The following is a 27750-nucleotide window of genomic DNA, read 5'->3' on the forward strand; positions in this document are numbered from 1 at the left end:
TCCTCCCCAGCTGTAAATCCGTTCGCCTCTCATTCCAGATTGACCCACATCAGGAGATATCTCGCTACATGTTTGCTTTGACAAGACTGTACAATGTCTTGCAGCATCAATCGTCCCTCTCCCCCACACTGCTTCACTCTCCAAAACTCCAGAGGAGCAAGCACAATTTTTCCAACCTTATCTCGTCAAACAAACCGCTCATTTCAGGTTATTCACCATGAATCTTTGTTCTTCACCAAATTCCAACAAATTTACATCCATCTTTCAATAAGGCGCCCAGAAACGCACACGATATTACAGACGAGGAAACTACAGCACCCTGTATAATGGAAAAATCACACTTAAGTTCACTCCATCTTGTCATAAAGGCCAGCACCATATTAGCCCCTGTATGATAACCTGTGCTTACACAAGAACTACTTGGGACTCGTGCATCTGAAAAGAAAAATCTCTCCACTCCGCAAAATGATTAGAATCATTGAATCATAGAGATTTACAACACAGCAACAGACTATTTAGTGCGAGTCGTCCATCCTGGCCACATATCAAAGAACAAAGAGAATTACAGCACAGGAAACGGGCCTTCAGCTGTCCAAGCCTGCGCTCATCCAGCTTCTCTATTTAAAACTGGTGCCTATTTACCAAGGATCTGTATCGCTCTGCTTTCATCTCATTTTTATATCTGTCTCGATATATCTTAAATGATGCTATCATGCCCGCCTCTACCACCTCCTCTTACAAAGTGTTCCAGGCAGCCATCACCCTGTGCATAAAGACATTTCCATGTATTTCTCTCTTAAACTTTTCCTGTCACCTTGAACATGTAATCATTACTCTAGGAAAACGCATCTTGATACCCAACCCTCCCACTACCTCTCGTGATTTCTGTAGATCTAAATCAGGTCACTCCTCAACATCCTTCTTTCTAATGTAATAATAACAACATTTTCAAATTCTCTTCATAGCTCGCATCCTCCATACCAGGCAAAATCCTGGTCGACCTCCTCTTCATTTTCTCCAAAGAATCCATATCTTTTCGGTAATGTGACGAACAGAACTGCATTCAGTGTTCTAATTTTGGCCAAACGAAATTCCCAGATAACTGGAACATAACCTGCCAAACCTTGTACTCAATATCCAGTCCGATTAAGGAAAGCATGCTCTATATATTCTTAACCTGTCTATCGACCTGCATTGCGACCTTTACAGAACAATCGACTTGTACATACTGATTTCTCTGGACATCAATTTTCCCCAGGGCATTTTCATTTGCTGTATAATTCACTCTTGGATGTTACAAAATGCATAACCTCACATTTCCCAGATTGAACTGCATCTGCCATTTCTCTGCCAAAATCTCCAATCAATCTATATTCTGATGCATTCTCTAATAGTCTTCCCGACTATCTACGACTCCAGAAATATTGATGTTATCTGCTAACTTGTTAATCAGACCATCGACACATTCCTCCAGATCATATATGCAAAACAATTGCCCCAACACAGATCACTGTGGAAAACTGCTGGTCACAGTTCTCCATTTTGAGAAATTCCCTTCGGTGACTACGCTCTGTTTCCTGCTGCCCAGCCAGTTCTCGATCCTTATGGCTCGCAGGCAGTGGACCCCAGGGACTTCATTTTCCCATCAGCCTACCACGTGGAACATTATGAAAAGCCTCACTGAAAACCATGTATATGTCAAATACAGCCCTTCCCACATCTATGAAATTTGTCACTTCCTCAAATACGTCTATTGAAGTTGATAAGACATAACCTTTCCCTATACAAAAGCATGTTGCCGATCACTAATAAGTGAATTTTCTTACAAATGTAAATGAATCCCATTCTTCAGTTCCTTCTCCAACAGCTTCGCTACCACTGACATCAGGCTGACCAGTCAATAATTACTTGGAACTTCGCTGCTACCATTCTTAAACAAGGGGGCAACATTAGCAATTCTCCAGTCGTCCATCACTTCACCTGTGTTCAGCGATACTGAAGATACTTTTTTCTTAATGCCGAAACTATTTCCTTCTCGCTTCCATCGGTATCGTGATATAGATCCCATCTGGGCTTGGGAACTTGTCCATCTTAATGCCTTTCTGAATATCCAACACTTTCTGTCTCCTTCGGCCAACTTGATCTAGAGAAATCAACATCTATCCTTAACCTCAACACTGTCATGTCCTAATGAGTCACTGTACTCATTAACAATCTCACCCATTTTCTCTAACTCCACGCAAAACTTACCTCCTTTGTCCTTGTTTTGAGCATCAGTCTTGCTCCTCATGTACCAATAAAAGGTTTTGGGGTTTTCCTTAACACTGTTCGCTAAATATATTTCTTGACGCCTTTTAGTCCTCTTATTGCCTCATTTCAGATTGCTCCTACTTTCCAGACATTTTTCCAAGATTCGCTTGTTTTCAGTCGCCTAGATCTTACTTAAGCTTCCATTTTCCTCTTAGCTATTCTGACCATTTCACCTGCTATCTGTCCCTCATTTTCACAGGGCATGTCAGTCCTGCGCTCTAATAATCTACCTTTAAAAGCTTCCCACATATCAAATGTGGATTTTCTTTCAAACAGGTGCTCCAAATCCATATTCCACAACTCCTGCCATATTTTTCTACAGTTGGCCTTCCCCCGATTTAGCACCCTTATTTAGGACCACTCTCGTTTTTGTCCATGAGTATTCTAAAACTTATATAATTGTGATCATTATTCCCAAAGTCATGCCCGACTGAAACTGCGACCACCTATTCACTTTTTTCTCTAACAACATGTCGAGAATGGCCCCATTCCGAGTTGAATGATTTACATACCCTCCTGGACTATTTATGTATGCTCCTGGCTGCTACTCAGAAATTCTGTTTCAACTAGATCTCTAATACTAAGTGAATCTAAATCAATGTTGCGAAAAGAAAAGTCTTCTATCACCACCAGCCTGTTGTTCTGACACATTTCCATAATCTATTAATATATTTGTACCTTTATTAGACTCACTGTCGACAGGCCTGTAATTCAGCCCAAACATTGTTAACGCACCCTTCCTAATTCCTATTCCTGAGCTCTGCCCATATTTACTCACTGCTTATGTCTTCCATAGTACTCTCCTTCAGCAGAATTGTGATTATCCTCTCTGACCAGTCGTGCAAATCCTCCACCTCTTTTACCTCACACATCATCCCGCCCTAAACTTCTATGTCTTGGAATTTTTAGTTGCAAATCTTCCATCAAACAAGTATCAGTACGAGCAATATCATCAAGATCACGGGAACTAATTCATGCCATACGTTCACCTCACCTACTACACGTCTAACATTTTAAAAAAGGTTTACTTCAGACCACCTGTCCTTTTGGGAAAATCATCTCCGCCCTGGCTAGTCTTGCCCTCTGTCACGTTGACTTCATTATCCTGCTCCTAACAAACTTTAGTTACTACCTCCACTAACCTCCTCATTTGATTCTCATCCCTCTGCCACGTTAGTTTAAACCGTCCCCAACAGCGTTAGTCAAAGCACACCATAGGACATTGCTTCCAGTCGTGCACTGGTGCTGATCATCCAATTTGTAATCGGCCCACCTAACCCAGAAGTGGTCCTCACGTCCTTAAAATGAGAACACCTCCCTTCTGCATCATCTCCGAATCCACAAATTCATCCTGCCTATTCTTTCATTTCTATGCTGATGAGCACTGGCACTGGCAACAATCCTGACGTTGGATCAATACCTCCAACGTAGTACATTTTTGCATGGCTCATAACCCCACAAATTCTGCGAAGAGGACATCGTCCTTTTTAAAACCTATTTCACTGTTGCTTCTATGCACCACGACAACTGGCTGTTCACCACCTCCCCCATCGCACCCCTTTCAGATTGTTCTACAGCCTACCTGAGACATCACTGACCAATGTACTTTGGAGGCAACGTTCTATTCAGCTGTCTCGTTTTCGACCACAGAATCGCCTATCTTCTCCCCTTCCAATTGAAAACGCATCACAGCAGCCCTTGCATTCTTTTCCCCACGCTTCTGTACATCAAAGCCAGCCACGATGACATGAATCTGGCTATTGCTGCCTTGCCCTGGTGAGCTATCTCCCACAACAGTATCCCAAACAGTATACCTGTTTTGGAGTTAGATGACCATAGTGGACATCTGCACTACCTACCTGTTCTTTCCCCACCTTTTGGTCACCCATTCACTTTCTTCTCAGCAAGTCTAATGCGTTGTGTGACCAATTTGCTAAATGTGCTTTCCACGACCATTCAACACTTCAGATGCTACAAAGCGTATCCATCTGCAGCTGTCGAGCAGTCATCCAGTCGAACATGAACTGCAGTTGGAAACACCACACGTGGTGGAGTCAGGGATATCAGCTACGGTCCTGAGCTCTCACCTTGAGCAAGAGAAGAATAACATGGTTCTGACATCTATTGTCATTTTTAATCTTAAACATTATTGATCCTAAACTAACCTGTTTCTCTTTGCCAACACTTGACCCATAACCCTCTAATTCGTTCTTATTCATGTACCCACCCCGACAACTTTTAGATATTGTAAACATGCCAATCTCCACCGCTTCCTGTGCCAGCTCATTGCATACATGCACGACACTGTGCGTTAACGTTTGCCCCTTTGGTCCGTCCTACAATTTTCTCCTCTCCAACTAAAGCTATGCACTCTAGTTCCAGACTCCACGACCAGAGGAAGTAGTCCTTGTCTATTGACCCTATCGATGCGACTCATGATCTTATTAACTCCTACACGGTCACCCTTCAGCCTTCGATACTACAGGGAAAGTAGCCCCAGACTATTGAGCATCTCACTACAGCTTAAGTCCCGACAACATCGTTGTAAATCTGTTGCGAATCTTTTCAAGTGTCACAATTTCTTCGATGGGACGGTGACTGGAATTGCACACAATATTCCAACAGTGGCATAACTAATTTTGCGTTAGCTCTCTGTTGAAATAATGTTTGCTCTTCTTTTTAACATTTTATACCAGCTGAACAATTGTAATGAAGAGGTCATGGAAAGCACGTTTAGTGAATTAAATAGTTTGGAATGAAAAACACACCAGCCACATTCCAAAGACGCATGAAACGTGTTGTGGCTGAGTTAATATAATGTGCGGTCTGTCTGAATGATGTAGTGACCTTTTGTGAGTCATAGAAAGACCACAAGGCGCAGTTAGGCGCTTTAAAAGATGAAGAGAAGCAAAACTGGTAATAATCTTAAAGTAAATAGAATTCGCGAAGGTAGAGGTGATGTTCTTGGGACATAACATCAGTCATGAAAGATTGACCCCAAGGAACGTAAAGATGAAGGCCATCGAAGAAAGAGGTGCTTCCATTTTTGGGACTGAGCGAATTTCACCACGAGCTACATCCCAATTTCAGCAGCATATTGGCACGGCTGCAGACGTACTGAAGAAGAACATAATATTTCGTTGGATAGAACAATGCAGGAGATAGTTGACAAGTTGAAAGCAGTATGAACAATCGGACCAGTTTGAACTACACCAAATATTTTGAAACCCTCCAAAGTTGTAATCGGTGCAAGTGATAAAGGAGTCGGAGAGGTAATGCTACAGGATAATGACGATGGAATTGAATGGCCAATTGGATACTTTTCGAAGAAACTGAACAACCACCCGTGAAAATTCTCTGCTATCGAAAAGGAATTAACGAGGCTGGTACAGGGCTTACACCACTGTAATGTTTATTTGACAAACAATGTGTCAGAGACACATTCCCCAAAAAAAGAATCGGATCACAATCCCCTTGCATTCTTGGCAATATTTAAAGACAAGAATATGAAACCATTTCTTTGGAGTTTGATGTTACACATTTTTAATTTACAAACTGTACATGTTGTGGTCGTAAGAATGCGATAGCAAATGCGTTATCGCGAATTTAACGGATAAAATGAGGCTGAGCAGATAACAATTGTGTCTATATGCCTGTGTGCGTGCAGGAATTGATATGAACTTAGATTAATGTCCTGTGCATTTCCTTGTAGTGGGAGTCAATAATTTGAAAAAGAATGAAGCTATCTTTTCAGTTTGATAGTTCATTTCTTTTTCTTTAGGGGAAAGGTGTTGTGAAGTTGAAGGTGATGAAGAGAGAGAGTGAAAGCTGCTTTGCACTGCAGGCTGGCCGGCAACTACGACGTGACGAGCCAGCTCTCTCAGAGTGCACTGGAAAACTGAATACGTGGAATATTTGTCTGCAAATCAAGATCCTGAGTTGTGGTTGCTGTTTTCACAACGATTCGAATTTAACAAATCAGTTTAAACAATTCCCCAGTATAGTCAAAATCAATCGAGTTTGAATTTCATGTTTTTTGCCAACCTGAAAGTAATGAGATTATCTATTGTTTAGGTTGTAAAGAAACAGGCACGTTGGAAAGTTAGATAGAGAGCTACTGGCATCGAGTGAGTAACTGCCATCTAGAGAGAGATTACCATTCAAAATATTCTCTAATAAAGGTATCTTTTTCATTTGCAACATCTTTGACATAGAAAACTGAAGACGACCCAGGGAGATCTAACCTGAAAAAAGACATGCGCCGATGACGACAGCTGGTTGGTGTGTGAGGAATGAAGTATTTGTAATTCAAATACGGATGTGCATTGGAACAGTATATTGTGAAAGAGTTGGAGCCAGATAACATGCATTAAAGAGAAAGGAGGCTTAGAGTTGTAAATTGTAATTGTCCAATGTCCATTTTTAAAGTCAAATAATATCTTAATTTATTTAATTTAAGTATTTGAATTTGGGAGCTCCTTGTTACTCATACTTTAGCAGATTATGAGATGAGGTCAGCTTTTTCTGGGTGTTGCGTTTAATTCGCAGAAAGGTTCACTGCCATGTTGTAACAGTCTGCAGTCCAGGAGACTGACAGTTGATCACTCAATTGATTGCACCCTGTTTATAGATTATGCCAGCACACAGTGGGATGCTGGATCTTTTCCAGTTTTTATTATGGGACAGTGCAAGCTCTGTTGAATTCTGAGAGACGGAATGGAGCCTCGCAGCTAGTAAGGTGTTGCATGATCTCTGCCTTTCTGTTTCTCAATTATTTTCCTTTGGCTCAACCTTGCCTGATACCTTGAAACCACCATGTGCGAAGAGTATTTCAATCATGCATCTTTATGTCAATGTTGGGGTTGAGTGGCTCAGTTGATATTAGTGTGGTGCTACAAAACCACAGAAGACTAGGCAGCATCTGAGGAGCAGGACAATCGACGTTTCGGGCAAAAGCCGTGCATCAGGATTCTGGCCTTTGGCCGGAAACATCGATTTTCCTGCTCCTCGGATGATGCCTGATCTGCAGTGCTTTTTCAGCAGTTTTCTAACCTTGTCTCAAATTGATTCACAATCATTGCTCAAATTCTGCTTTGGAAAGTAAAGGTGAGGGTATGTGTTGTCCCTGGTTTGCTGTGATTCCCCAGAAATGTCAGGACTTAGCAGACACAATTTAGAGAAATGTGTGGAACTTGCAGTTGATGTTTCCCTAGTCATTTCTTGTTAAAACACAATCTTGACTCTGATCTCCAGCATCTGCAATACCCACTTCCATCTGAGGAGCTCAGTTGGCCGAGAGGCTGGTTTGTGATACAGAGTGATGTTAACAATGAAGGATTAATTTCAGTAAAGACTGCTAAAGATAGGACGAGGAGAAGGCCGCACGGCCCCTCAAACCTGCTCTGCTATTCACCCAAAAGTCTGTTTCTCAAACATTCTTCACATCCACTTTCCTGCCCTTTCTCTGCTTCCCTTGATTCTGACTGACTGATCGAGAATATCCCTGTTGCAGCCAGCAAGGTAAGTGGGGAAGTGGCCACCACAACTCGTTTTGGCAAGGATTTTCAAGCAATCACATCTCTGAGAGAAGAACTTACTCCTCATCTCAGTATTAAATGAGTACAACTGTATTCTGAGACTCTGGTCCTTGACTCCCTCATGAGGAGTAACATTCTCTAAACAATCCCCATGTAAAGACCCCTTAAAAATTCCAATAATTGAACGTCAGAAAACCTCTCATTCTTCTAAACTCCAGAAAGTACATCCACAAGCATTTTGGACTTTGCTCATGAGATAATCCCTTCATATCAGCAAGAATCCCAGTGAACCTTGTCTGAACTGCCTCCAATGAAATGATATCTTTCCCGTAAAATGGGGACCAGGACTGCCCAGTACACAGACGGAAATTCCATCAAAAGTTCTGATTAATTGCTGTGATTTGAGCACAGGAGCCCCAACCACACTGTGTTGAAGTTTTCTCCATTTAAATAATATTGTATTGTTTTGGTTCTCCCTTCCAAAATAACCTACTTCACGTCTTCACACATAATACACAATTTACCATTCCCCCCACCATCTGATTTAAACGACAAACATCTCTTTATAATCTGAATCGATATCTCACCAACTCTATCTCCACCTACTGTTATGTTGGCTATAACTGAGACCAGTGAATTTTCGCTCCTTACCTCCGCCTTAAATGGGCGAAACGTTATTCTGAGATGATGCCCTTTCGTCCGAGATTCCAACCCAAAGGGGAAATAAACTCTGTCAAGTTCCAAAATAATTTAATATATGTCAAAAAAGCTGACTCTCATTCGTCGAAACTCCGATGGGTGCAGGCTCAATCTACTCAACATCTCCTTATGAGACAGTCTCCCATACCTGGTTTCAGTCTTATGAATCTTCTTATAAGCAGGATGGACATATAGTTTCAAGATCCATTGGTGAATTCAGGAGTTTGCCCCATCCTTCAGGTTCATCTGGAACTCACTGCCTGTAAAGTTTGGGGACGAAGAAATTCACATAACATTGAATAGCTATTTAGACAAAAGTATACAGAGGGATCATGTGGTCCATGTCAATTGCTCCCTGAAATTGCAGTCAGAAGATCTGAGCACCAGACCCGAGGACGGTCATTTTGGTGTTTGAGTGAAATTTGTGCAGGTTTACAGGGATGAGCCCTGGACTTCGGGGTTGCATTTTGAGGAAAGATTAGACAAGTTACACCTTTATTCCCTGGAACTTAGATGTCTAAAAACGATTACAGCTGAGGTCTTCTCGATGTTAATAGAAAAAGACAGGGTTGCTAAAAATAAACTATTCCCAAAGGTTGAATTTGAAGTCAAAAATGTGTTGCGATTGACTGCTGCACTTACGTCTCGAAACACATCATTGGTCTACTTGAAGTATATGAACTACTTCTGTTCAAGAACGCAGTGCATCACCACCTTATCAATGGCAACGTGAGATAGGCAATAAATGATAGTCTCAGCCAAAGACCCTCGCATAAAATTGTAAGAATGAAGAGCAGGTCATTCAGGAGAGATGGTAGAAATCACTTCTACCTGCAAACAGATTTCATAACCTTGAGAATGTATGACCCGGACAGTTGAATATTCAGCAATTACATCAATGATATGGTCCCAGGACTGGCATAGGGCAGCCATCTTCTTATTGAACGGCTGAACTGACTAGAGGTGATGAATAGAATCCCCCTGTTTCAAGGAAGAATCGATTTTGAACTTCATCCGTTTTAATCATTAATCAGATCAGTATCGTTCGTTTTTTGATGTAAAAGTCCAGAAGATAAAATTAAGCTTTTTTTTCCATTTGTTGTCGGTCTCAGTTAGTGATCGGCATTTTAATAGAAGCCAAATGGAGACAGTCGTCATTGTGTCGATGTTTAATACTATCACAATACTCTGTGAGCACATGAAAAGAAGATCTGTGTTTCAGTCGGATCATTCTCCCTCTTACAATTACAGCAGTGATGTAACAACAGTGCTTTTGCTGCCTGACGCCCTAGTGTTAATGGAAGCCGACACAGAAGGTATGTTCATCTTTTAATTTTACTGCAACAGATTGTAAATCTCACCATTTGCAAATAGAATAACAGTGCAACAGTAGCATCTGTCCTCTTTTGCTGCTGTTCAGGTGTGTGTTCAGCAATTCGCTGTACTATCAGTTGTCCCATTGACAGGCTGCACCGAAGTGACGGCGGGCTTTTGTCGTCCAGTTGTAGTAGCCCGACGTTTGATAGAGGAAACTCTGTGTTCAATTCCGAAATAATCCAGAGGTGTATAAAACCAACTCTGAGTAGATCGATTCGCAAATACACCCACAAGTTTTGAAATGCATCCATGGCTTTGCCAAACCGTACTTTCAAAGGCAATGAAGTCCTAAGGCCAGGAGGCTTTGCCGAAACCCTCCAAGAATCTCGTGGGAGCTCCACTGGCATATTGATAACACCTTTCAGTCCCTCGTCCGAGGAAAGATGTTTTGGCATTGGAAATAATCCAGAGAAGATTCAGTGATCAGAGAGACAGACAGAATTTTAAACACGATGCTAATCGAGAAAGTATCACGAAAATGCAGGAGTTTGGATTTGAGAATAATCAGATAAACCACGATGGCATTGAATGTCACAGCAGACGTGATGTTATGAATGGCTTACTTATGCTCCTCCGTCTTCTTGTCTGATAACTGCAAGGGGGTGACGGATTGAATCCTCATGGTGTCAGAGCCCCTCCAATCTGTCCTTCTGTGATCGATGTGTTTTAAAAAATTCTCAAGGTCAGGTTCGTAGGAGAGTAGTCTGACACAGAACAAACGACCAAGAGGCGAGTCTGCTAGAATATAAGTGTTTTATTCCCCGCAGCGTCGCCACAACCAGGTCTCGTACTTACAACGGGTCTGGTTTATACTCACTCTACATGTTACCGGAACTGGGAGCCGTCAGTTCTCGTAGAGCGGTTGCCAACAACCCACGCTCGGCGGTTAAACGTAACACCGGAGCAGACTCACCGAACTGGAGACGTTTCCAGCTGATATACTCTTTTCCAGATATAAACATTCATGTGAACAGCAGAGCAAGGCTAAAAAACACATTCCATTCTGGTTACATACAGATAAGAAGATTCACACGGGGAGGTGTGTAATAAGATTCACACGGGACTAAGCAACACCTCCATTCCGGTTAGATTCACACATGTATTGGGACATAATTTTTAACCGTTTCACCACATTCCACTGCTTGGCCCAATACATGTGTTACATTATGATTCACACATGTATTGGGACATAATTTTACACCACATTCCACTGCTTGGCCCAATACATGTGTTACATTATGCTTAATTCAGTTCAATTCGTTTCAGTTAATTTCAGTTCAGTCAATTCAGTGTAGTTCAATTCAGCTCAGTTCAGGTCTGTTCAGTTCAATTCAATTGTGTTCAATTCAGTTCCGTCCATTTCAATTCAATTTAGCTCAGTTCCATTTTGTTCCGTTCAATTTGATTCACTTCAGTTCCACTCAGTTCAGTTCAGTTCAATCCCATTCAATTCTGTTAACTCCGCTTCAGCTTTTTGGACATGCCCACATCCTCCGCTGTACCCCAGGCAAGGGGTTCTTCGGCAGGACTGGGATCCTCTCAAGGGTGGACAGCAGCGACCCTGGGGTTCCTCCGGTCGCCCCCCACCATTTCTCAAACAAACTGCCACGTACATGCCCACATCCATGCCATCCCGGGACGGTCGGGACCTCCACAGTTTGTTCTTCTGGTTTCTTAGTCTTTTTCCAAAACATTGTTCTGTATCAAAATCTCTCCTCAATTGCGATTGACCCTGCTCGCAGCGCCAAATGTTTTAAAAAATTCTCAAGGTCAGGTTCGTAGGAGAGTAGTCTGACACAGAACAAACGACCAAGAGGCGAGTCTGCTAGAATATAAGTGTTTTATTCCCCGCAGCGTCGCCACAACCAGGTCTCGTACTTACAACGGGTCTGGTTTATACTCACTCTACATGTTACCGGAACTGGGAGCCGTCAGTTCTCGTAGAGCGGTTGCCAACAACCCACGCTCGGCGGTTAAACGTAACCCCGGAGCAGACTCACCGAACTGGAGACTTTTCCAGCTGATATACTCTTTTCCAGATATAAACATTCATGTGAACAGCAGAGCAAGGCTAAAAAACACATTCCATTCTGGTTACATACAGATAAGAAGATTCACACGGGGAGGTGTGTAATAAGATTCACACGGGACTAAGCAACACCTCCATTCCGGTTAGATTCACACATGTATTGGGACATAATTTTTAACCGTTTCACCACACGATGCCGTATTAATGATGTTAGCATTGCTGGTCATGCCCCAAGTTGCGAGTTCTCTACACCATGTACCGCCTCTCTAAAACTAACCATGTTTATCTCTTTCTTTAAGACCGGTCTTGAAACAACGCACCTTTGAGCAGGATTTGTTCTGCTAACCAACATGTAAAAATCATTTAGTATTACAGTGCTGAAACGACTTTTTCAGTCAGCGGGTCGGTCTACGCTCCTGAAAGAGCTTCCCACTTATTCCTGTTCTCCATCTCAATCCCTATGACCCTCTCAGTCGAATATATATTCTTTTGAACATCCTGTGGAATCCACCTCCACCGCTCTCCCAAGCAGCGCCTTACAAATTCGAACAAGTCTCTGAATTAAGACGTTGCTCAGTTCCGGACCTGGGGTTCTGACCAGTTTTAAGCCCGCCAAAGACTCCGATACCTTCTCAGTCTCTGTTGCCAAACTGATGGAGAATCTGACAGTCCTGCTTCCCAAATATCTCCACCTTGGGGACATCCGTTTCATTCTGAATTTGATGCAACAATAATCGGCCAAAGCTGCAGCACTGCACACAGTTCTTGTCTTCACTAACAGTTGTTAGAATAAACTTCACATAACCTGCACTGCTGTGATCCCAATATATTTTGGTGAGAAAATGAAGGCAACAATTTGCATTGTTCTGTCTTTGTGTACCTCAATGAGACCACAGGTGGATGCCCTACTCTGTTCGATTGTTCACATCAGTGAACCTTTTTCTCCAGTTATTCTCTCTCCTAGCTCCACTCGTTCCATGTGTTTTAGAAGGAAGTTATTGCAGTGATGTACAATGTGTTAACTATGTTTTAATTATGGTCCAGGGGTATTGCATGGTCTAGGGATTCTGTTGTGTACCTTTCAGACATCAAAGAAGAAAAGGTAGACAAGCAGGAGCCTGGAAGAACACAACAAGCCAGGCAGCATCAAGAGGTCGAAAAGTCAACGCTTCGGTTGTATGATGAAGGGTTACACTCGAAAGATTGTCCTCAGCACTTCCTGATACTGCCTGGCTTGCGGTCATTTTCCAGCCTCCTGCTCGTCTACCTTGGACTCCCTCATCTGCAGCTTTTCTGTGCCTCTACTTAAATAAGAAAAGTCAATATGCAACAATGGAAATCATTCGATTTTTTGAATGCAGAAATCTGTCATCTGAGCAGTTCAGACTCCATTTGATGGTGTCAAACCAATGAGCCATCAAACATTGCTTTCTCGGCCATGTGGACAAAAACAGGACGACACTGCCAAGTATTCAGTGTCGCTATCTTATTACACATTCAAATCTGTGTCTTAACTCCTGACAGAGAGGACCCGAGAAGCAGAAAATGAGCAACATACAGACCTCTCATGTTCTGGTCTTTCGTCAGGCCAACGCTGGAGGATCGTGTGCATTTATTGCTATAACACTATTGCAAGCATAGAGGGCTTTTAGAGAGAATGCAAAATTGATTGGAGAGAATGCAAAAACTCCAGTCAGTGAAGAGCCTATCCCAGGTTTCCACTGACTGCAGCACACTCACTCTCAGAGACACGCTGAGCCTCCATCCAAAATATTCCCTCTCAACTGAACTCTCCATTGCAATTCCCTGCATCTTCGGAACAGAGTTACTAACAGATCTGAATCTGAATGCTCCTTTTGCATATCACAACAAACATCAATGATTTATGCCTGTATCGGACTGATGGATCGGTCAATGACACGATCCATCTCTGTATTGGGAGCGAGGACTGCAGAGTGACGCATGGGAGCTGACTGGATGAGAATAGTGATTGTCTTTCCTTTACTCTGACCTCGCCTCACATGAGAACATCAGAAAAATGGTTTTCCTGTGAGCTTCATTGCATTAATGAGAATCCCAAATAGATAGATTTGGAATCGAGGATCTATTGTTCAATTCGGATTTTTGAGCATTTGTACTATCCCATTCTGGCTATTTTTGGCATGTCTCCAATCAGTGATTGATGGTGGAAAGCAGGCTTTACTGCAAGAATGTGTTCGTTATTTACTGTTCCCTCCAGCTGAGGTTAATGTCATGGGGAAGTATCTGAATAAAACTGTGAAATGTTGAGAGCACAGATAACTGTGTTTAGTATTCTTTAAAAGTACTCTCAGACACGTTTTTATAAACAGGAATAGCAAACAGAACCAAAAATATCACTGTGACCTGGATCTGTATAATACTGAATTTAAAGTATTAAATCACATTCAAAATTTCCCAACGGTTCCTAACCAGAGTGTCAGAGTAATGGATCTTTAGCATTAACTTGATGACTTAAGCAAAAGTTTCATTTTTTTATTCATGTGTTAACTTTGGCAGGACATATATGAATTCTAATTATTGACTATGATTTGATCTCAAATTTCTTTGATCATGATATTTACTCACGCACATACTGACAGCCAGAGTTGAGGGAAGAATTGCAAAGAAAATTAAGCAATTCAAGTTTGAAGGTCAATTAGTGAGTTTCAAACGATGCACTCCAAGGCTTCATTTTATAAAAACTTGTTTACAGGCGCAAAGCTCTATCTCTAATTTTTAAGTCCAATTGGATTTCAAACAGTTTCAGGAGGCTTCGAAAAGTATTTTTTTCTTTCTTTTTCCAGAGCATTCAGCATTTGTTGAACTCGACAAAAACTAGAGAGAGAGAAACATATGAGCCAGTCTCAAAGACACCAAAAACCATTTCTGCCAAAACCCATTTTCTCTATTCATTTCAATCAATATTCATTGTTTTAGCTGTTTAGCGTCTCTCCTCCTTTGATTAGCAAAATCAAAATGGTACAAACAACCAACAGTGAGCCTAGCAAGACTCGTTCACAGCATACACCAGATTTTTTAATGAATGACCATCACCTTCCTCGTCAGTCCTCATCAAAAACGAGTCGCTGCCTGTTCAAAGCAAGTTTGCCACATTTAGCTCTTCAACGTTCATTTCTGTCCTTGAACTCAGACCCATAACTATGTGAAAATAATTGAAAATTAGTGTTAGTCTGTCCAACATTCTCCGCTGTTTCTGCCCTGGAAAGTCTCAATCATGTGATGATTGAATTGAAAATATTTATCCGTTTGCAGCTCCAGTTCTTACTCAAATCCTTGGAAAACCGAGGCGACTCTCTTCATTCATCCGCACACAGCCTTCTCATTATCCACTGCCAACATTGTTCTGAACAGGACTATAGATGAACACATTGATTCCGTAATTCCAGACTATAAACTGAGCCAACTCTGCCGCCAACCACCCTATTGTTGTGTCCAGCTGCAATCCGTCTGAACCCATTGCACTATGAAAGCTCATCAGCGTCTTTGTTAAATTCTCACTCCGCTTGTCTAATATTCTTCCAGCGAGATTCCAAAGATATAAACTTCTGTTAACTGCAATTCATCCGAAGCTGGTAAGTTATTCATTCACTCACACCAAGTCTTTTTTTACCCCTGCGTTCACGATGGCCATGAGGTCCCATCCGGGCGAGGTCTCGAATTTGAAATTCTTCTAATTGTATGCGAATCCTTCAATACTCTAAGTACAATCCTGACCAGGATATTGCCCTTTTTGAAACATTCTTTACGTCCGCAATTTTCAAATCGATACCTTTTTTCTTCCATCCTCGTCATTCACTTTCAGTGTCTCTCTGTCCGTATCCATTAAGTCACTTTTTTTCTGTTTCTCTCTTTTCCTATTGTTCATAGGATCACATCAGACGACAGTGCTGATCTTTTCCATTCAGCTCACCAAGTAACTCATGGTGTAATGAAATAATCATCTCACCATTTGTACTCTCCTTTTATTGGTCAAACAAATAAATGCATCGATGATTCCTGCTTTTCTATCCGAAGAATTAAATCTTGTTTGAGATTGTGTCATCTGCAATTCCATGGAGAATGCTGCAGATGCTAACAGTTGTCTTTGTGACAACATGTAGCATTTTTCACCACTGCATCTTTGTTTATTATTTGAAACTTCTTTGCTCTCAACACTCAACGTTTCAGAAACCTGCATCAGTATCAGTCTCAACATTTAATAGAAAATATCTCCTCAAGGTTTCAATATTTCGAAGTGATTTCCCAATCGAGTGTTGGGAAAGATGTTTTTTGTACTTGTTGGAATATAGAATAACGACTGGCTACTTTTTTGACACATCCAAGATTCTTTGCTGAACTGTGGGGAGGTAATGTTAGTGCTTGGGACAACTTCACTGTAAGGTGTCACACATTTCAGGCAGAGATAAAGAGTAATCTTTTCTCTCAAAAGTTAGTGAGTCTGTAGAATTCTGCACTGCAGAGGGTTGTTGTCACTGAGTCATCACTTGTATTCAAGTGTCGATTAGGCAGATTTTCAAACTGGAATGGCATTGAGGGTTCGGAATAAAAGGCAGGAACGTGGATTTGAGGATGATCCGATCAACCACAATCTCACTGAATGGTGAAATATTCTTGACACACTAAGTGTGCTTATTCTGCTCAGACATCTTATGATTTTAAAAATGCAGTTCTGACAACAGTGAGGGAGACTAATAAATGTTTGCTACAAACTAGCCTTTATACAGTCCCTCATCTCATCAACACGGGTAATTAGAAGCTAGAAGCTAGATAGTCACTCAGAGGAGTGAGATCACTCCAAATATTTTATTTACTGCTCCATTGAGTATGGCAGAATGGCAGGAAATGATCAGTGTGGTACCACAAGGTTTCATGCTGGGACCGCAGCTATTTACAATATACATGAAGGATATAGATGAAGCTGTTAAAAGGAACATTAGCAATTTTGCTGATGACACAAAGTTGGCTGGCAGGTTGACATGGGCAGGCCAGGTGAGTGGACGAATGCATGGCAGATGCAGGTTAATGTGGATAAATGTGTGGTTATCCACTTTGGTGGCAAGAACAGGAAGGCAGATTATTATCGAAATGGAGTCATGTTAGGTAAAGGGGAAGTACAACGCGATCTAGATGTTCTTGTACAAAAGTCAATGATAGCAAGCATGCAAGTACAGCATGCAGTGAAGAAAGCTAATGGCATGGTAGCCTTTATAACAAGAGGAATTGCGTACAGGAGCGAAGAGGTCCTTCTGCAGTTGTACAGGCCCTTGGTAAGAGCGCACCTGGAGCACTGTGTGCAATTTTGGACTCCAAATTGGAGGAAGGACATTCTGGCTATTGAGGGAGAGCAGCATAGTTTCACAAGATCAATTCCTGAAATGGCAGGATAATCATATGTTGAAAGATTGGAGCAACTGGGCTTGTAAAACTTGAGTTTAGAAGGATGAACGGGGATCTGAATGATACGTATAAGATTATTAAATGACTGGACATTTTGGAGGCAGCAAGTATGTTTCCGCTGATGGGTGAGTCCAGAATCAGAGGACAAAGATTTAAAATAAGGGGGAGGTCATTTAGAATAGAGTTGAGGAGAAACTTCTTCAGCCAGAGAGTGGTGGATAGATGGAATGTTCTGCCCCAGAAAGCAGTGGAGGCCAAGTTTATGAATACTTCCAAGAAAGAGATGGATAGAGCTCTTAAAAATAGTAGATTCCAGGGATATAGGATAAGGCAGTGACAGGTTACTGATTGACGATGATCAGCCATGATCATAATGAATGATGGTGCTGGCTTTTAGGGCCGAAGTGCCTGCTCCTACACCTATTGTCTATTGTCTATTCCGATTGTTTATCAGGAGCATTTTATTTCCTGTATTCCATTCCCCGTGTGTAAAAATCACGCCTTCCTGCTTTATGCAGCCACTGACTGTTCTGTCTGATTCACCATCACTTTCAACTTTAATTGATCTGTAGCCATTTGTTGAAAAGTAAATATTGCAGTGAGTAAACAGCAGCTCCACTTCTGGGAGCAGTGAATGCGCTGAGCTGCTTCAAGAACATTTTCTGGTATTTCATGTATGAAAGCGCATGCACCCTTCAGAAAGCTCACGGGTTTCGTTGTACAGAAGGTGTCCAGACATTGCTATGGACAATAATCGATTTTCCACAATACATTATGACACCATGTGTTCCATTTATTTTGATTCTGCTTCTTAATGCTTTAACTGTCAAGTACTAGCCAACAGCTCGCAGTGCTCGCACGTTGGCACAGTGGTTAGCACTGCTGCCTCAAAGCACCCGAGTCCTTGGTTCGATTCCCGCCTTGTGCGTGCAGTTTGCGCATTAGATCTTTGTGTGGGTGTGCACCGGTTTCCTCCCACAATCCAAGGATGTGCTGGTCATGCTACATGGCCCACAGTGTTAGTTAGGGTAGGGGGTTCCTCTTCAGAGGGGCAGCGTGGAACAAAAGCCCTGTTTCCACACTGGAGAGAATCTGATTTAAGACTGCAGGCCCACAAAACCGAGCAAAGTCCCAGAAATAGCAAGTCAAAGAATTTCCATCACTATGCAATTTGTACTCTCGGCTAATTTTATATTATTATGAGCAATGCTAATGGTCTATTCTCGGTGGAATCAATGAATTTGGTCGGTGATGTATAATTTTGAATACCTGGCCTTGTACATGAAATGGCATTCATGCTGCAGCTTTTGAGTTGTTGTGCACACACTATTATGCATGCTGTGGCACAGATTATTTTCCGACATCAGTTGAATATATGCTGAAATACACTTCACTCTTACCATAAAATATGTTCAATGAGAACATGAGCTGAAAAATGCAGAATAAGATTGGACTGAGATTCAGTTCACCTATGAGCAAGTAAATCTACTGTGTAAATCAGAAATTTCTAAGAGAGAATTCAAGCATCTCCCTCAGACTCTCAATTGCCTTTCCATGCGTCAATAGCTGTCTTGGAAAACCCAGAGGTTATTGACGGGAATCTTCAGTGAATCAGTAGTATTCATGTTTTGGCCGCAAGTGCTGTCAGGAGACCAATGCATTCCAAAAGAAGTATCTCACCTCTTGGCTGCCTGACGTCTGGCCACCACTAAAAGGCGTAAGACTTGTCGGGACGAATGCAACTTCATTAGCGTTGGAGAAGTTCAAACCAAACAGCAACAAGCATATGTCGTAGGGAGAAATATCAAAGAGGAGTCTTCGGTCCGGTGGTCCGTCGCTCCTCCAGAGCTGAATTTCCACGTGAGTCTATCTCGATGTGGCTTTTACGGGGCGCAGTTTCCCTAATCATTACAGCTCGGATCTGCAGATCAATGATGCCCAGGTTCCCCAAGGAAATACAACATTTTACTTTCATTCGTGCTACAGTAACTAACGCAACCTTGATAAGATGTTTAGGCACATTAAACAAATCTGAACACTCAATCCAATAAATGGACAGTTCTATATTCTCATGATGCCTGACAAGTACCTCAAACAACTGTGTTGTTGTCTTACAATGCTTCTAACAGTTTTATTCCTTCCAAGACTTTTGCCAGCTTCACAGCATTAATTACAATTAACGTGAATAGTTGCTTTTCGTGAAGAAATAGATTAGATTAGATTAGATTAGATTAGATTAGATTAGATTAGATTAGATTAGATTAGATTAGATTAGATTAGATTAGATTAGATTAGATTAGAGACACGACATTGCAGAAACAGACCATTCGGCCCAACAGTCCAAATGACCTTCCGAAGAGTAACCCACCCAGACACCTTTCCGTTTGACTTATGCACCCGACAATTTGGGCAATTTGGCATGGCCAATCCACCTGACTGTCACAATTTAGATTCTGGCAGGAAACTGGAGCACCCATAGTAAAACAACGCAGACAAGCAAGAATGTGCAAACTGCACAGCGACAGGGTGTAGGTTTGCTCGCTGAGCTGCAGGGTGTAGGTTTGCTCGCTGAGCTACAGGGTTCAGTTCCAAATGTTTCCTCACACTACTAAGCAACATCTTCAGTGGGCCTCCGTGCGAAGCCGTGCTGCTGATTCCGGCTTCCTATTTATCTGTTTGGGTTTCTTTGCGTTGGTGATGTCATTTCCTGTGGTGAAGTCAATTCCTTTTCTTTTTCTGAGGGAGTGTTAGATGGGGTCCAACTCGATGTGTGTGTTGATACAGTTCCGGTTGAAATGCCATGCTTCTAGGGATTATCTTGCGTGTCTCTGTTTGGCTTGTGTTCGGATGGATTTGTTGACCAAGTCGAAGTGGTGTCCTTCCTTATCTGTATGTAAGGATACTAGTCAGAAAGGTTCATGTCGTTTTGTGGCTAGTTGATGTTCGTGTGTCCTGGCGGCTAGCTTGCTACCTGTTTGTCCAATCCATGTTACAGTCCTTGCACGGTACTTTGTAATTGACATTAGTTTTGCTTGTTGTCTGTATAGGGTCATTCAAGTTCATTAGCTGCTGTTTTAGTCTTTTGGTGTGTTTGTGGGCCACCGTGAAATTTTGGGTCCGCTACGTGGATGACATCTTTGCCATCACTAACCGAAACAAGTTAGAGGATGTCTTCACGACCATCAATAATACCCTTACTTGCATAAAATTCTCTAAAGAGGAAGAAAACAGCAACGAACTGCCATTTCTAGATGTCACAACAGTGCGAACAGCCAATGGGGAACTTCAAACCAGCGACAGTCTTCTAAACTGTCCACTACTCCACCGACTTTAGTGTCATCTACAAATTTACTAATCCATCCACCTATGCCTGCGTCATTTATAAAAATGATAAACAGTAATGGTCCCAAAACAGATCATTGTGCCACACCACTTGTATTCGGACGCCAGGTTGAATATTTTCCATCAACTACCACTCGCTGCTTTCTTTCATAAACCTAGTTTCTAATCCAAACCGCTAAATTACCCTCAATCATATGCTTCTGCATTTTCTCCAACAGCCTACCATGTAGAACCTTAACAAAGGGTTTACTGAAGTCCAGGGATATCATGTCAACTGCCTTACTCTCCTCTATATGCTTGGTCACCTTCTTAAAAAAAACTCAGTGATGTTTATGGGACACGACCTGTCCTTGATGAAACCATGTTGACTGTCTGAAATCAAATTGTTGCTTGCGAGATGATTATAAACCTCATCTCTCATAATCTTTTCCAACACCTTTCCTACAACAGATGTAAGGCTCGCTGGTCTATAATTACCTGAGTCATCTCTATTGCCCTTCTTGAACAAGGGCACAACATTTGCAATCATCCAGTCTTCTGGTACTAACCCTGCAGACAACGATGACTCAAATATCAAAGCCAAAATCTCTGTTATCTCCTCCCAAGCTTCCCAGAGAATCCTCGGATCAATCCCATCCGGCACAGGGGACTTGTCTACTTTCACTCCTCTTAGAATTGATAACACCTATTGTAACTAACCTGGATCCTTTCTAGTCTAATATCTCGTGCCTCATTATTCACCTCGACAATATTCTACTGTTCCTGAGTGAAAGCCTATGAGAAATGTTCGTTTAGCACCTCTCCCATCTCCACAGGGTCCACCTTCAACTTCCCACTTCTGTGTTTCACTGGCCCTATTCCTACCCTAGTCATCCTCTTATTCCTCACCTATAGAAAGTTTTAGGGTTCTCCTGTGTTCTATTTGCTAAAGACTGCTCGTGTTCTCTCTTTCCTTTTCTTAACTCTCTCCTTACATCCTTCCTAGCTGATCTATAACTCTCCATCGCCTCATCTGAACCACCTTGCCTCATCAACACACAAGCCTCCTTGTTCTACTTAACAACAGGTGCAATTTCTGTAGTAAACCATGGTTTCCTTATCTTATCGCTTCCTCTCTGCCTGACAGGGACATACCTATCAAGGACACGCAATATCATTTCCTTAAACCAACTCCACATTTCCATTGTCTGCATCCCCGCATTTTGCTACCCCTTTCTTCCGGATAAAGACTGCTCATATGCCCTCCTTGCTTTCTGATCTCTGTGTTTAAATTCTTCCTGGCGAATCTCTAACTCTCCATCGCCTCATCTGAACCATCTCGACTCAACTTCACGTAAGCCTCCCTCTTCCACTGAACAAGAGATACAATTTGTTCAGCAAACCACGGTTCTCTTCTTTGATCACTCCTCCCTGCCTGTCAGGGCCATACCGAACAATGACACGCAATATCTGTTCCTTAAATCAGCTCCACAATTCGAATGTCCACATCCCCTGCATTTTGCTTACCCAGTCTATGCCTCCAAACTTTTGGCTAATCGCATTATAATTGCCCTTCCTCAATCTATAACTCTTGCCCTGTACCACCCCCTTCCAATTCTTCCAAATGCTTCAGCAACTTGAAAATGGCAGATTAGGAAAGATTCTAATTTCTACCAATTGTTCCAGTCTTCAAAATCAACTTCACGCAATCAATAGCTGACAAATTGAGAACACCAATTCCCTCATCTCAACCTGAGACATTATACAAGAGTTCCTCTGACTTGCAACTGCAGTTTACAAACCCTGCTGCTTACATGCTGTAAGTTGACTTTAAACTCGTTTCATTTTTAATTATAACATTATTGTTTCCTCTCCATAAACTTTGCAAAAAAGAATTGCCTTTACTTGACAAAGAAACATACATTCCAAGTCAACAGACTAGATTGAAATTCACCACTAAAGAACGTTATGAAGCAATCAAATGAAACTTGCTTATATTCCACAAACAATTAGGGAACGATTGCACTTAGGTTTCAATTGTTAATCTTTCCCTTGTCGTAATGTCTTCATCCCACTCGAGCGCCACGTTTGCATTTTCTGGAATCGCAATTATACAACTCATTATTTTTCATCCCTGACAATATATTGGACCTCTTTATTGCCAATGGACATTTCCTTCGAAAATGCAGCTAACATTTTCACGCTAATTTGTTGCTTCTCTTCCTAATTCTTCAATTTCATAAATAATTCAGAACACTGTACTGTCAGAATTGTCCTTCAACTTTCCACTAAATCTCAAAATTGTGACTGTGGTCAAACTATGAGTTACAAAAATGCGCCTTTATAGAATGGTTACATACTGAGAACTTCCAGTTTACAGAGAGCTGATAACTTCCCTAATGTTTCATCCTGTGGAGAATCTCGTCTTATCCAGTTTATCTATATGGACATTACAGCTTGAAGTATGACCGTCTTGTGTTAGCTGATTTACGCCGTAGATTTGCTTGTTTGGTTCAACTTCAGTTTTGAGTTGTTACAACAGCACCCCATCCACAACGCCATTGCGTAATTACCTGTCGAGTGTGCAGAATATTCTGACGGAAGGGAACTGTTTCTTGAGAAGCAGTCTTTGCAAACAACTTAAATAGCAAGGGATAATTTATCAGTGATCTTTAAAGATGGCAATGTCCCTTCAAAGAATGCAACTTTATGACGTGGAAATTATCACCACTCTGTAATGATCACTGAACAATTCCTAGAAAACGGCTACTGACAGGGCTGTTTCATAATAGATGTGGAGTTGTCGTCAAGAAATTTCAAATCCACCCTTTGAAAGACAGGGAGCTTATCTCTGCCTTTAAATATGGGCTATATATGTTCTGAGGGTTACTGCAGATCCGAAATTGAATACAATATAAAATTACGCCCATTTAAATATGAAGGTTACAAAAGCAGTTCCGAGCCTTGGGAGACTTGGGCGAGTAACTCATCTCCTTACTCCCCGAAGTCTTTTCACCATTTACAAGAAACAAGTCAGGAGTGCAATAGAAATCTTCCAACATCCTTGAGCGGGTGCAACTCCGACAATGCCCACGAAACTCGACACAATTCGAGGAAAAATCAGCCACTTGGTGGGCAACACATCTCGAGCCGACCCTCTACTGCTGATGCGTAGTAGCAGCAGTCTGCACCGTCGACCATGAATGCAGGATTTAAAGGAGAAAGAGAGAATAGAGTCATAGAGTCAAAGAGATGTACACCATGGAAACAGACCCTTAGGTCCCACCCGTCCATGTCAATCAGCTATCCCAACCTAGTCTCACCTGCCAGCACCCGGCCTGTATCCCTCCAAATCCTTTCTATTCATATACCCATCCAAATGCCTCTTAAATGTTGCAATTGTATAAGCCTCCACCACTTCCTACGGCAGCTCATTCCATATCCATATCAGCGTCTGTATGAAAAGGTTGCCCCTTTAATCTCTTTTATATTTTTCCCCTCTCGCCCCAAACTTATTCCATTTAGTTCTGGACTCCCCGACCGCAGGGAAAACAACTTTGCCTATTTATCCTATCCATGTCCTTAGAGAAACTGTGTTTGCTCACCTCGGCGCCAAGAAGAGGTAACTTCATTCAGATGCTCAACATTGTGGACAATTTTGAAAGGGTAATGAAGGATGTTTCGTTTCCATTTGTTGGTAGGTCAGTAAGTGGGATGATAATTTCAAGATGTTTCGCAAGAGAGCTCGGAATGAGATGAGGAGAAAGGTCTTAAGTCAAAGATTTGTTAGTAATTGCAATGTGCTTCTTAAAAAAACGGTTTCATCCTGCCAGAACACCTGCTGATCATATTGAAAAACGCTCACCAAGGCCCTGCGCTCCTGTACTCCCCTCATGTTGTCCGACTGGGAGTTATCACTCGGAGAGTTATCAGGACTGGAGTGTGTGGTGGAGGCGAATTCCATCACAGATTTCAAAAAAGAGAGCTAGATATTTGTTTGGAAGTGATGAATAGAAAGGATTGCAGAGAGAGGACTGCAGACTAGGAGAAGCGGGGTTTCCCTTTTTGGAGCTGAAAATGTGTTGTTGGAAAGGCGCAGCAGGTCTGGCAGCATCCAAGGAACAGGAGAATCGACGTTTCGGGCATAAGCCCTTCTTCAGGAACCGAATCGTAGATTCTCCTGTTCATTGGATGCTGCCTGACCTGCTGCGCTTTTCCAGCAACACATCTTCAGCTCTGATCTCCAGCATCTGCAGTCCTCACTTCTTCCCTTTTTGGAGCCAGTATATGCACAGTGGCTGCAATGGCTTCCCTGCTTATTATAAACGTTCCAGAATTCTCATTATTTTATAGAGACTGGGTCCAATGTGATTCCTGATAACTCACGGAAACCCACAGATACATCGAATCACTGAATTCCAAAGAGACGCTTCAGCCCATCAAGTATCTGCTGCCAAAGATGTACAAAGTTTGTGCGAAGATTTGTAGCTCGGGTGCTCGTTATTGTGGTTCTGTTCGCCGAGCTGGAAGTTTTTGTTGCAAACGTTTCGTCCCCTGGCTAGGCGACATCATCAGTGCTTGGGAGCCTCCTGTGAAGCGCTTCTTTGATGTTTCCTCCGGTGTTTATAGTGGTCTGTCCCTGCCGCTTCCGGTTGTCAGTTTCAGCTGTCCGCTGTAGTGGTTGGTATATTGGGTCCAGGTCGATGTCTTTGTTGATGGAGTTTGTGGATGAATGCCATGCCTCTAGGAATTCCCTGGCTGTTCTCTGTCTGACTTGCCCTATGATAGTAGTGTTGTCCCAGTCGAATTCATGTTGCTTGTTGTCTGCGTGCGTGGCTACTAAGGATAGCTGGTCGTGTCGTTTCGTGGCTAGTTGATGTTCATGTGTGCGGATTGTTAGCTGTCTTCCTGTTTGTCCAATATAGTGATTTGTGCAGTCCTTGCATGGTATTTTGTACACTACATTAGTTTTGCTCATGTTGGGTATCGGATCCTTCGTTCTGGTGAGTTGTTGTCTGAGCGTGGCTGTTGGTTTGTGTGCCGTTTTGAGTCCTAGGGGTCGCAGTAGTCTGGCTGTCAGTTCTGAGATGCTCCTGATGTATGGTAGTGTGGCTAGTCCTTTTGGTTGTGGTATGTCCTCGTTCCGTGGTCTTTCTCTTAGGCATCTGTTGATGAAGTTGCGCGGGTATCCGTTTTTGGCGAATACCTTGTATATGTGTTCCTCTTCTTCTTTTTGCAGTTCTGGTGTACTGCAGTGTGTTGTGGCCCTTTTGAATAGTGTCCTAATGCAGCTTCGTTTGTGTGTGTTGGTGTGGTTACTTTCATAGTTTAGGACTTGGTCTGTGTGTGTGGCTTTCCTGTATACCCTTGTAGTGAATTCTCCGTTCGGTGTTCTCTGTACCATCACGTCTAGGAATGGGAGTTGGCTATCCTTTTCTTCTTCTCTCGTGAATCGGATTCCTGTGAGTGTGGCGTTGATGTTCGGTGTGTTTTTTTCTATTTCCGTGTTTTTAATGATTACAAACGTGTCATCGACATATCTGACCCAGAGTTTGGGTTGAATTTGTGGTAGGACTGTTTGTTCTAACCTTTGCATAACTGCCTCTGCTATGAGTCCCGAGATTGGTGATCCCATGGGTGTTCCATTGATTTGTTCGTATATCTGGTTGTTAAATGTGAAGTGTGTTGTGAGGCACAAGTCCAGTAGTTTAAGTATGCCGTCTTTGTTGATAGGTTCAGCGTCCTGTTTTCTGTTCTGTATGTCCAGTAGGTTGGCTATTGTTTCTCTGGCTAGGGATTTGTCAAACGAAGTGAACAGTGCCGTCACGTCGAATGATATCATGGTTTCTTCTATGAAAGAAGTCCTAAACTATGAAAGTAACCACCCCAACACACACAAACGAAGCTGCATCAGGACACTATTCAAAAGGGCCACAACACACTGCAGTACACCAGAACTGCAAAAAGAAGAAGAGGAACACCTATACAAGGTATTCGCCAAAAACGGATACCCTCGCAACTTCATCAACAGATGCCTAAGAGAAAGACCACGGAACGAGGACATACCACAACCAAAAGGACTAGCCACACTACCATACATCAGGAGCATCTCAGAACTGACCGCCAGACTACTGCGACCCCTAGGACTCATAACGGCACACAAACCAACAGCCACGCTCAGACAACAACTCACCAGAACGAAGGACCCGATACCCAACATGAGCAAAACTAATGTAGTGTACAAAATACCATGCAAGGACGGCACAAAACACTACATAGGACAAACAGGAAGACAGCTAACAATCCACATACATGAACATCAACTAGCCACGAAACGACACGACCAGCTATCCTTAGTAGCCACACACACAGACAACAAGCAACATGAATTCGACTGGGACAACACTACTATCATAGGGCAAGCCAGACAGAGAACAGCCAGGGAATTCCTAGAGGCATGGCATTCATCCACAAACTCCATCAACAAACACATCGACCTGGACCCAATATACCAACCACTACAGCGGACAGCTGAAACTGACAACCGGAAGCGGCAGGGACAGACCACTATAAACACCGGAGGAAACATCAAAGAAGCGCTTCACAGGAGGCTCCCAAGCACTGATGATGTCGCCTAGCCAGGGGACGAAACGTTTGCAACAAACGTTTGTAAAAAAAAAGGCACTTGAGTTTATTAAAAGGATCAGCCTCTTCCTCGACAACATATTGAGACACAATGAGCTTCTCTGTGTGTGTCTATCTATATATTAGTAGGTGTGTGCACATCTCTGTTTGAATGTGCACAATTATGTTTTTCTGTGCCTGTGTATATGTGTCTCATTCAATGTGCTGCGTCTTGTGTCTACGTTTTGTGTGCGTGTGTGTGAGAGAGAGAGAGAGAGGACCCATCTGCCAGCAATGGGAAACAATTAAAAGAATGTCTTAAAACGTGAAGATTCTGAGGCTGAGTCTCTCCCGCGCTCCCTTTCTCGCTCTTTCCCTCTCTCTCTCTGCCTCTGTCTTTATTCCTCTCGTGTT

Source organism: Chiloscyllium plagiosum, unplaced genomic scaffold, assembly GCF_037043375.1.
Source record: "Chiloscyllium plagiosum isolate Xiang-an unplaced genomic scaffold, Cpla_swu_hap1 HiC_scaffold_41, whole genome shotgun sequence".
Classification (NCBI taxonomy): Eukaryota; Metazoa; Chordata; class Chondrichthyes; order Orectolobiformes; family Hemiscylliidae; genus Chiloscyllium; species Chiloscyllium plagiosum.